Source organism: Macaca fascicularis, chromosome 5 (genome assembly GCF_037993035.2).
Source record: "Macaca fascicularis isolate 582-1 chromosome 5, T2T-MFA8v1.1".
Classification (NCBI taxonomy): domain Eukaryota; kingdom Metazoa; phylum Chordata; class Mammalia; order Primates; family Cercopithecidae; genus Macaca; species Macaca fascicularis.
The window spans coordinates 161,340,859-161,353,976 of record NC_088379.1 but is presented as its reverse complement, the minus strand read 5'-3'; positions in this window follow the sequence as shown (position 1 = coordinate 161,353,976).

The following is a 13,118-nucleotide window of genomic DNA, read 5'->3' as shown; positions in this document are numbered from 1 at the left end:
GGTGGCATGTGCCTGCAGTCCCAGCAACTCGGGAGGCTGAGGCAGAAGAACCGCTTGAACCCAAGAGGCAGACATTGCAGTGAGCCAAGATCGCACGACTGCACTCCAGCCTTGGTGACAGAACGAGACTCTGTCTCAAAAACAAAAACAAAAACAAAAACAAAAAAACTCCAGCAATCAGAGTGCAGAATCCCTTCAGACCTTTAAAGAAAAAATTTACTTTCTCTTTTTATGTTGTCTTATCCAGGTCTAATTTGACATAACTATTTTGGGGAGTTCTTCTTACTCTTTTCAAAGCATATAACTTATTTTTTATGAAAATAGTAACTTTCTTCTTTCAATTCGAGTTTATTGATTTGGGTGTTATTTAGTTAAAATGCAACAACAAAATGTTAACTGAAAATATTATCATTTCTTTAGGAAAAATAAGTGAAAAGACTGATAGATCAAGGAGTATAAGGTGCTGGAAAAAAATCAATATTTTTCATACATATTGTTTCATTGTTATGTTCTCAATATATTATTTTTGAAAGCCATATTCCCATTTTAAAGACACTTAAATTCTAAGCATTTACATAACTTTGCCAAAATAAAAATCTAGAAAGTATCTGAATTGAGATTAAAATGTAGATGTGATTTATCCCAAAGTATAGAAAATGTATCTATGCTTCTAAATGACACTATTATGCCAGCATATTTAAATGCTTATCAATGGATTCCAATTAGCTTTATAAACTTTTCTCAAATGATACAACAAACAGCATTTTGAATAAGATAATCTTTGAATAAATAAAGAATATGAATAGTTCTTTTTTTGTTTTTCAAGTAAATGCATTTTATCAATTTTTTTGGAAATCAAACTTACAAAATGTTGCAAAAATAAAATTGTACTAAGGCACCTGTATACTCTTAAAACCAATTCACCTGTTGTTTACATTTTACCCCCACTGGCTTTATCGTTTGTGTTTTCTCTATCTGTATCAATAGATACCTATGATACAAACTTTTCCAAACTATTTAAATGTATCTAATATTAAAATATTAAATATTAAATATAAATATTAAAAATAAAAATATTAAAATATTACTATTAAAATATTACTAATATTAAATGTTAAATATTGATATTAAAATATTACTTTTCTGTGTGTAAGAAGAGGAATATTCTCTTACATAACCACAGTAGAGTAACCAATGTTACAAATTTATATTGATATATTAACACCTTTAACTAATCTACTGTTTATATTCCAGTTTCATTAGTTGATGTAATAATGTCATTTTCATTGGTTTTCTTCTTCCATTGTGAGATCCAGTTCAGGATCAGTAGATTTAGATACTATATTTAGTTGTTATATCTCTTTATCTCCCTTTAATTTGGAACATTTACATAACCTTTCTTTGTCTTTTATGGCATTCACATTTTAAAGAATACAGCCTCCCCAGTCTTTTGTTTTTGAATAAAATAATTTGTCATTCCATGTTTTCCAATGCCTTCTCATACTAAGATTGGGATTATTCCCTTAGGGTTGTATCTTCAAAGTGTTGTATAGGCACTGCTGATTATCTGATCAAGGTGTTGTCTGGTTTTTCCACTGTATAATTACTGTTGCTTTTCTTTCCCCCCATCAACTGCAACTAGAAGCAGTTTTTCAGCCACAGTATAAGTTGGTGAAAATGTTATTAAAATTTTCATCTAGATTTATTATCCATTGATAATGTTTCCCTGATCCAATCATATTATAATGATTGTGAAGTGATGATTAACCAATCATCCTCTCTTCCACATTTACCATTCACCCCTTAGCATTCTGCTGTTGGCAAAAGATGTCCCTCTTCTCTCTCTCTCTCTCTCTCTCTCTCTCTCTCTCTCTCTCTTTCTCTCTCTTTCTCTCTCTTTCCCCCCATCCATCCTTTATCTATCATCTATCCATGTATTCATTCATTTTTTAAAGGCATGGATATGTAAGTATCTATATTTTCAGTGACTTAAAATGTATCATTGTTCTTAATGATTTTGATGTTCACATCATCCCAGATTTGGGTAATAGTAGCAAATTAAATGTTCACTTTGTGTTCTTGTGATATGTGTATTTCAAATCACTTCATATTTTGTGGAATAATAAAATACACTAGGCTCATCTTATGCATGCCCTGCCCCAGCCCCGGCAAAAAACCCTGGATGATATTAGTGAAAACTGGTATCAAAAAGCAAGCTCTGGGCATGAGTTGTGCTCATTGATACTGGGCTGTGTTCACTTCTTAACAGCAGCCACAGCTGGAAACTGTATTCATGAATATGTATGTATTTGCAAATATAAAACACTTATAAATATATAAAACCACACATATATACCTATGTACACAAACACACATACTTGAGAAATCTCACGCATACAAACTGTAATAGTAATTATTTCATATCAATACCTCCAATTCTAATCCATTTCCAGAGTGTTTTCTTTCTTTCACTAATTCCATATTTGTGTGTCCCTTTAAGAAGTACTTTTGTTAATGAACTGTTTTGGTGATCTTCTGAAAAATTTAAAGGCTACATCACCTTTCTATTAGTGATTATATAAGGGCATATAGTACATGCATACACATATGCATGTAAGTTGTGTATATTGTAAGCAGATGTAAAGCTAATGGAGGAGAGGAAAAGAAAAAAACTAAAGCCGTACTGCAGTAAGATGATATCTTTATCAGCATCAGTAAAGAAATCTCTTTTAATGATATTAGCTAAGTTGCCTGAGTAGCTCCAAAAATACCATAATGCCTGCCTGCCCATGACTGGCCATCAGGTAAAATGAAGTCCTGTGGCACCTTGGTCCACTTACCAGTATCTTTATCTTCCTCTTCATAAAGTAGTTCTTGGCCCCTTTGGTTGACAGCTGATGGTTTTGAGACAAAAACAAAACAAAACAAAACAAAACAATTTTTTTGTGAGATAAGAAAACTGATTTTAATGCTTTCTGTAAAAGGTTGAGAGGCTAGTTGGGGCAAGGCATTGCTGCAAAAGTAGGGAAAAATAAGTAACAATATAGAACTACAGAAGATCTTGTCTGAAAAACAATCTCAGATCTTGGCTGATATTAATAAATGGGAAATATTTGATATAAAATGTCATGTAAAATTTGTTGTGATACATTTATGTTGTTTAATTTATAGTATAGTAACCTAAGCAATTAAAACGTTATAGCCTGGATTGTATATACATTTATATTCTTCATGCATCATTTATAACAATTATATCCTAGTTTTCTGGGGTAGCTGGGGGTCAGTAAGTGTGAAATAATTTAATTTTTTAGTCTCCCTTGGGTCCAGATGGCACACTCTTAAGTTTACACACCAAAGAAAAATCCTTAAGTAAAGCCTTTAAGAGACAGTACAATAGGATCAGAAACCTACTGACTAGAGCAAAATGCTATGAAAAGGCACAAAACCCTTTTCCATTACTATTAAACAAAAAGGAGACAAAATTCTCCAGCATACATCATTGAAAACAACAGAAGGTATTTGTATGTTAATGATAAAAAGAGAAAGGAGCATCACCTTATTTTGTGTGTCTGTGTTTAAGAAGATGAATAGACATTGTCTTAGTTCATGTTCTGTTGCTTATTAACAGAATACCTAATAGTAGGTAATTTTTAAATAAAATGAATTCATTTCTTATAGTTATGGAGGGTGACAAGTTCCAGGTTGAAGGTCACATCTGGTGAGAGCCTTCTTCCTTGTGGGGGACTGTCTGCAGTGTCCTTTGGCAGCTCAGGTCATCACATAGCAAAGAGGCTGAGAGTGCTAGCTTAGGATTCTCTTCCTCTTCTTATTAACCAGTTCCACTCTCATGATAACACATGAATCCATTAACCCATTAATCCATGAATGAATTAATCCATTCATGAAGGCCCTGCCTCTTAAAGGTCCTATCTCTCAATACGGCCACATTGGGGATAAAATCTCTTCGTCAGCTTTGGAGGGGAAGAATATTCAAACCATAGCAGACATACATGCTACATACATGATAAAGAAGGGGACTATGGCCTTCCATAAAAAAATGATTTCCAAACAAAGATTAGCTAGTACATGAGGAATGATAGGACAATATTTAGTCAAATCTACTTTATAATCTTGACTTACTCACAAGGAATGAGAATATACCAACTTGTTACACCTCATTCCCCTTTCTTTTTCATGTTTTGTAAATCCCATTTTTTCTAAGGCAACTCTAGAGAAAAATTGTGCTTTATGATATCCTAGTATCATATAAATATTCCAAAATCAGTTGATTAAAATTAATTATTTTAGAATAAGAATGAGACAATATGCCAGTTTTTCTTAGTTACTTATTGAAAGCCTTTATATACCATTGTGAATACTGTGCCAAGTAAAAACGACGTGGTTCCCACCATCAAAGACTAGTGAAGAAAGTTATCAAGTCAATAGATACTTAAAATACAGGGTACTCAGTGTTACAATATCGACTTATATGTTCCTAATGGAAGACACTGCCAGACTTGGGGTATCAAGAAAGCCATCTTAGATGATGTGAGGTCTAACCAGGAGTAGAGGGATGTGGAGCCACAGGGCTGTGGAGCTGTCATAAACAGGAACCTAAAGGAAAGGAGGCAAAAGGTGACGGCAGCCAACACCAAAATAGTGTGGCTTCCTCTAAGGCAGAAGTAAGAATCATTCTTTTGTTTCAACAGGAGCTAAGACAACAGAGGAGTCATGTAGGAGCTCTAGGGCATTTCTACTTGGCGAGATGTTTTTCACCTTCCATATACATTGAAAAATGTGAATTGAACTGATACTGGCTCAATGTAGATTTTAAATTTGGTTATATGTGGGAACAAACAGTTTTCTCCATCCTCAAAATTCTTCAAGTGTTGGTTGTTCTATATTCATAAGACGACTTATAATAATGCCACAGTTATATGACTTCTAATGAAATTTAATTCTTCAAAACATTATCTGCAATTGAATTTGATGCATATACATTTCTGTTTTTCCTAATCTGAGATAATAGTTCACCGAAATCAAGGTTCTTAACTTGCAATACGTGACATGTGATGACTGTTGAGGGTATTTCATAGTCCTTAGATTTTGTGCTCTAAGTTTCCTTAATGAGATCCAAAATGACTTCTACTAGTTGATGAATCTTCAAGACTGAATACATTTTCTTGGGTTAAAATAAATTTTCTTGGGTTCTACTTCACGCTTAATGAATAAAAATATCTAAAGTCTGAGAACAATTCTCTTCTGCTTTTGGAAACTCTGTTCAAATTAACATTTGATTAAGGCCTTGATAAAATCTCTACATGATTCAGTAATTAGCCTGGATAGTGTGTTTGTTGTCTCTCTCCCCCACTGAAATGAAGTTTAGGCAAGTTCTTTGTGTGGTTTGTTCACTGTAATCCAAGTAAATATAATAGTACCTAGCATATGCTAGACACCCCAGATATGCTTGTTGAATGTATTTAAATGAATATTTTCCTATAATTCATTGTCTTCTACCTCATTTTGGTTTGATGTTTAGTAGGATTCTGTAAACTTTTATCAGAGCCTGTTCCTATTGAGAATGTGAGCAGGTTTGTCTGTGATTTCCTCTAACTAGAAGAAAGCAAGAAAATAAAAACGAAGAGAAAAATCCTCTACTGAATAATTTCTGTGCTGGCAAAAGTGAACACTTAACTGACAGTGGCTTACCCTGTTTCAAGGACACAGATTTTGCATATATCCTCTGATTTAGAGAAGAGACAGTAATAGGCAATCATAAGAATGCTTACATTTGCTCAGAAGTTAGGAAACGAAAAACACTTGATAAAAGCCATCTACCTTGCGTTGGTTATTCCAGCAAGGCCTTGGCATGACTCCCTGAGGCATAAATGTGCAGAATCTTCTTTTTTGTAGCCAATTCTGATTCTGGTCAACTCTACATCTGAATTAAAAGAGGAGAAACAAGGGCACGTAGGGTAGATTGAATTGCTGGTCTCAATCCTTCCCCCTTCCCTGCATCTATGCTCTGCTATATTATTTTATAGTTCTTCACACAACTGTTGAAGTGGATATTTTGTCACTTGACTTAGGCTTATCTACATGATTTATTTTAGTAAGTGGGATCTAAGCAGATGTGATGGGAACAGGCAGTTGATATATGCTTGTAGGTTGCCATGTCCTTTTGAGCCTCCACCATTGCCATGAAAAGAATGGACTACAGCTTATGCAGTGGCTGAGAGAAGATGAAACATACACAGGGTAGAGTCACTTGGCCCGTCTGCCGTGTGAAGCACCTGGCCCACTGCCGTGTGAAGCACCATGAAACCACCCCAGCCAGCAGAGCTTACAACCAAGCAGTCCTAGCTGATCTGCAAATTTGTGGGAATAACACTTATTGTTGCTTTTGACTGAGGCTTTGTGGTTATGAGTGATTGTTAACTGATAGCTGAAGCAACTTTTTAAAAACAATAATTTGTTGAATGCTTAATGTATGCTACACACTGTTCTAGACACTACATAGTCAACAGTGAATAAAAATGATACAAATTTTGTCTCCATTAAGCTTACATTAGAGCTGAGGAGACAGACAGTATACAATTTTAAAAATGACAAATCTCATGTAATTTGGGTAAATGGAGCAGGGGAAAAGTTTATGTAGCTTGTGACAGATGAGGTTGTTTGTTAAGTGGGGTTCCTTTGGGGTTTCTTCCACCTGACACATTCTTCCCCTAAATGTCTTCTACGAGTCTCCTAGATTCTTCAAACCTTAGCTCAAATGTTATCTTCTTAATGACTTCACCTCACCCAAAGCAATCCATATCCTCCTTTTCTACCTCATTTTTTTTTTCTATACCTCTTGCTACCTTCTAGCATACGGCGTTATACATTTACTCAGTTAGTTGGCTATGTCAGTCTTTCCCACTAGATTATAAACTCCAAGAGAGCAGAGACCTTCTGTTTTAGGTCACTGATACATCCACATCACCTAGTCTAGTGCTTACCACATAGTAGTTGATCAATGAATATATTATTGAATAAATTAGCTAACAATAGTTCAGTTCTCTGGTATTCATCATTTTTTTTCATTTGGAGTTAAACATCATATCCTACTATTTTTGGAGTATAAACTTATAAAGTACAGTTAAGAAAAAGGTTAAAAATAATTTTTAGTAGACCTCTCATCTTTATATTATTATGCACACAGCAAAAAGTCTTGACCTGGGCAAATGGATATTTTAATAGCTTTGAGTTTATACATACTATAAGAAGTTTTCTCTTATTTCACTTATAAATGCACAAAAAGCTAACTTATAATATGTATAGATAATACCTTTTATTATAATGCTCTAAAATAAAATGTTATATTTAATAATATATGTAAAGGATTCACTCTCTACCTATATTCTATTATGAAAGTCTAATAAAAACATCAATAGTTCACTGCATTTGTAAGTAATCCATTTATTATTCCCTGACATTTAAATTATACTTAAGGGGGTTAAGTTTTAAATTAAATGTTGATATATTAATGTCAAAAAAGGCATGCATTATTCATAAAAACAATTCTGAAATTACTTTGAGAGAATGTTAATTACTGCCAGGAAAAATAAAACTCAATTTTAGAAAATGTTTCTGCTGTGTTCAGAAATTTTAGATTTGAAGGGTATTTAAAAATCTGTGCTTTGTTGCTTGAGGCTGAACCATTTCTTTCAAAATTCAGATAACGTATTTTTAAATTATTATATTATTGATCAAGGTTACCTATTAGTGACAGGGATCTGAGAAAAGGAGAAACATAACTTTCAGTGTTTTGTGATGTGAGGGGTAATTTTATGTGTCAACCGTAGGGTCACTGTGTGCCAAGACATTTGGTCAAACATTATTCTGGGTTTCTATGTGGGGATGCTTCTGGATGAGATTAACAGTTTGATTGGTAAACTGAGCAAAGCAGATTGCCCTCTGTAATGTGGGTGGGCCTCATTTAATCAACCAAAGAATTGAATAGAACAAAAAGACTGGGTAAGAGATATCTCCTCCTGCCTGACTGATAGAGCTGGGAAATTGTTCTTTTCTTGCCATTGGACTCAGACCAAAACACTGGTTCTTCCTTGGTCACAAGCCAGTCAGCTTTTGAACTGGAACTGATACTTTCAGCTCTCATGGTATTTAGACCTTTAGACTCAGACTGGAACTTGCACCATTGTTTCTCTTGGTTCTCAGGCCTTTGAACTTGGACTGAAACTACACCATTCACTTTCCTTGATCTCTGGCTTGCTGGCTACAGATCATAGGACTTAGCCTCCATAAACGCATGAACCAATTCCTTGTAGTAGATCTCTCCTATGTCTCTCTCTCCACACACACAGAAACACATTCTATTGCTTCTGTTTCTCTGCAGCACCCTAATATTTATGGATCCCAAATTTTAATTGTATGAATTGCCTTTTCCGATTTGTGCATTATTTGTACCAAAACCCAAATGTTGAACAACCACAACATTATTTTCTCAGCAAGAGCTTATTTTATTTATTTTCAGTAATTCATTTAACCACAAAAGAAAGAAAAGTAATTAAACTAGTCATTATTAACTTGGACTATCTTCTTGTAAAATTTTTCAGAAGTGAAATATACTTACAAAGATCTTTCTGAACTTAAAGTTCAGATCATTTTTCCTCTTCTAGCCTTATATCTCCACTCTTAGAACAAATGAACACTTTAGTATCTTATTTATCTTATTTATTTATGTGTGTTCTGTAGTTGCTATCACCTTTATTTCCCTGTTGTCTTGGTATTAAATGTAAATACTTGCGTAAAATGAGTAAAAGATCTTAGCGCTGAGTTACAACAGGGCATTTGAACATTCTCCTGTATGAAATTCTCACAGCCCAAGAAAAAACATAGTGGGTAAACACCTAGGAAGAAAAAGAGAAATGTGATGACAGAAACGGGCTGGAGTGATGTGCTTCGAAGAAGGAGAAAGAGGCCATGAGCCAAGGAACTTAGGCAGCTCTAGGAGATGGAAAACATAAGGAAGTAGATTCTTCTCTGAAGCCTCTAGAAGGAATGTAGCCTTGCCAACACCTGTGCTGATTTACCTCCATTATCTCATTTAATCATTCCTATAAGATGGATGCAAATACAAAACACAAAATTTGTATTTTGCTGATGAAGAATCTGAAACATAGTCTTGCTCAAATTTACACAGCTGGTCAGTGTAGAGTTGCCCAGTCTGCCTACAGATGCTACACATTGTCACAGCTTTTTGGCACCATTAGCATGATTAAATCCACATTTACAAGTGAAGAAACAGGTTTGATGTATTTCATTAATGTGCCCAGCATTACCTAGCCATAAGCAGAAGAGTTGAGATTGTAGCTAAGACATTTCTACTCCAGAGTCCACCCTCTCAATCATTATTCCATGCTACCTCTTCATTTAGGTATTTTTCTCTGGGAGGAGAAATTAGTGGCATTTGACCAATTATGGGTGACATCAACGAAATTGACTTGTAACTGTAAGACACATTCTATATTTCCTACTGGTTAAGTTAGTTTGTTCCTAATAAAAAAAATGAACAAACCATTTATTTACTTACTTATTTATTTATTTATAAGACGGAGTCTCACTCTGTGACCCAGGCCAAAGTGCAGTGGCGTGATCTTGGCTCACTGCAACCTCCACCTCCCAGGTTCAAGCGATTTTCCTGCCTCAGTCTCCTAAGTAGTTGGGATTACAGATGCCCACCACCACACCCAGCTAATTTTTGTATTTTTAGAAGAGACGGGGTTTTGCCATGTTGGTCAGGCTGGTCTTGAACTCCTGACCTCAGGTGATCTGCCCTCCTCAGCCTCCCAAAGTGTTGGGATTACCAGTGAGAGCCACCGCACCTTGCCCTGAACAAACATTTTAAGTTCTTCCTGTATGATATTGAAATAAGATGACTTAATGAAATATGTATAAAAAATGGAAATGTACTTAATTTTGTGTTTAATTATTTGCATTAACAAAGTCAATTATACCTTCAACCTCAGAATGATTTTACATGCATTATTTTAGTGAGATAATTATATGGTCAGCTGAGGGGCAAAATTATCCTCCATGATTTATTTTTTCTGAAAACATGTAATTATAGAGTAACTGCATCTGACAGATGTATTTGCTAATGTATTAATAGCATTATTTGGTTCTTCCAATTTCCCCATGGGAATATATCCGAGAAGGAGCATGAAAGAAATATGAATCTCACGAATCTACCTTAAAATGGGGCACATTAAAAAAACAGGTGATCACTGCAGGCAATATTGCTAGCTAAGTGACTCAGCATCATTAGCCACCATTATAGTTCTGTGTTTGGGGTTTAAAATGTCATATAAAGCGTGATATAGAAGTAAGCCTCATGTTTCCAGAGATTTTATTTGGCCTCAGCTATGAAAGTGATTCAAAGGCTTTTGAGGATATAGCTGACTTCTGACTGACATCTGCTTCGGTTATCTGTGGTTAAAGTGCATTATAGCTGCAACTTTTTCCTTCCTTCCTTCCTTCCTTCCTTCCTTCCTTCCTTCCTTCCTTCCTGCCTTCCTGCCTTCCTGCCTTCCTGCCTTCCTGCCTTCCTGCCTTCCTGCCTTCCTGCCTTCTTTCCCTTCTCTCTTTCCTCTTCTCTATTTTTTCTTTTCCTTTTTTAATTTTTATCAACATTTCAGATTGATATATAATGTTAACAATAGTGTCTTTTAAGGCATTTTTATAAAAGTGTAGTTTAAATGTTGCTATATATGCCAATGAAAGAGGTATTTTATTACATTGTTACCTTTTGCTATAAATATCTGACGTCATGAAAAAAATCACTTTCATGTGTCATAGTTAGTATTTGTTTTCTTTTTCTGTACATCCAACATATCAAGTTGTTGTTTATCAGCATCTTGATCAATTGGTGTGATAATATAGGTAGATAATATGAAAGTTAAAGTTTAAAAATGAAATTAGAGTTATAAAAACTGGAGAATGTTGAAGATAATATAAAAGTATTAGAAACCTCTGTTTTGTCATTGCCTTTGCAATCCCTTCACATATTTTTCAAAATTGCACTAATTAATAGCACTATTACTAGATAAAGAAATTGACACTTTTCCCTCTCACTTTTCATTTTGTTATTTTTAACAGTGCTGAATACTGTCCCGAAAGATCATTAGCATTTATAATTCTTTTTGAAATAAAATGATGGTTTTGAAAAATGGCCTGTTTGATGGTATTTTTCTAATTCCATACCTTTGAGTCTAAGTTACCAGTTTTACACTCCACCTTTTTATTATTAGATTTCTGTGTGTCTGTTTACACATTTCATGCCTCCTCCTATGGACTGATTTATTACTGAATAAGCCAATTCTATTGTTTATCTAATTTTGTTTGTTGTTCTAGTTCCCAGAATGACTCATACTATCAGAAACTCTTCAGAGCTCTTATTTCTGCAAACTGGAAACACACATGACATCTCATACAGCCTGTTAAACTGGAATAATGATTTTTAAAATCTCTATTTAACTCTTAGGTCTATAGTTTAATTATACATAGGCATTTTAGTTGAATAAACAAGAGTAACTTTCCATTATTCTACTGACTTTTTAATTTAATGTTGGATTATTATAAGTAATACATAGGTCAGCTTAATTTTTGAAACAGGGCACATACATTTTTATTCTGAACTTTTTTTTGGACAAATCCAGTGGAAGTTAACGTTAACTCTTGCAACTAAAGACTACATGCTGAAAAATGATCTTGGGTGCTTTTTCTGACCATGAAGATCAGTTCATAATAATTGATATTACCAAAAATTTTAAGCAACAATTAAAAAAAAGAATTTCTAAAGACAAAGTTATTACTTAAACCTGGTCACTATTGTAGTTTTACTTTTAATGTTATATTTTGATAGATAAAGCTAAGATAGACCTTAAACTACTGAATACCAGCATTTTAGTCATCTCATTTCATAATAACACATACATTGGAAATTATTTTGGAAAGTCTAAGAATATGAAGCAGCTGGATAGTCCTTTAAAATCTCAGATAAATTATACAAAAGGTTAAAGTACATTATAGCTGCAACTTTTTCCTTCCTCCCTTCCTTCCTTCCTTCCTTCCTGCCTTCCTGCCTTCCTTCCTTCCTTCCTGCCTTCCTGCCTTCCTACCTGCCTTCCTGCCTTCCTGCCTTCCTGCCTTACACTTATCATGTGTAATTGTTCATAACTATTCATCATGAAATCAGATATCATAGCAGAAGTTTCCATAGCAACAGTGTGAAGAAAAAGACGTTCTCTGCTTCACTGGTTCTGGGTTCATCATATGAAATTCTATTGTTCTTTAGGAAATATAAATATGCCTGAGAAAAACAATTCCCATTTTTTAAAAATTGATAGATTCTTGTAACTTAAAAGTGGTTCCTTTTGTTAATACATGTTATTTCAAGCCCTTCCCACTGCACAGTATGTGAGACTTTACATGTCAGTCTCTCCGTACTATTTCTCCACAATTTGTCTTCTTAATAATTTATACTCATTGCATCATTCATCTTAGTTTGATACAATATCACATGATTATCTTCATGGAAGGTGAAAATTTCTTTGACAAGATTCAACAGGCATCTATGAAGAAAACTCTAAAGAAAAGAAGAATGGAGAAATACTTTCTTAAATATACATATATTACTTAGTCCTAAAGCCAGCATCTTATTTTATTTAATGGGGAAAATTTAGAAATATTTCTACTAAAATTAGGTACAAAGCAAGGAAGCCCGTTATCTTCACTATTTGGCATTGTAGTACAAATATTAGCCAGGACAATTAAATTAAGGAAATCAATTAGAGGCACAAAAATCAGAAAAGAAGGAAAATTATCGCTATTTGTAGATAATAGGAGAGTATATTGAAAAACTCCAGAGAATCAATGTTAAAACTATGTCAAATTCTTAATGTATTGAATGAGTTAGAATATGAAATTAGCATAGTAAAATAAATAGCCTTTATATACCCAAATAATAGTTAGAGGACACAACAACGGAAGCAAACTCATTTAAATCTGAGATAAAGATTAAATACCCAGAGATAAATTAAACAAGCAATATGTAT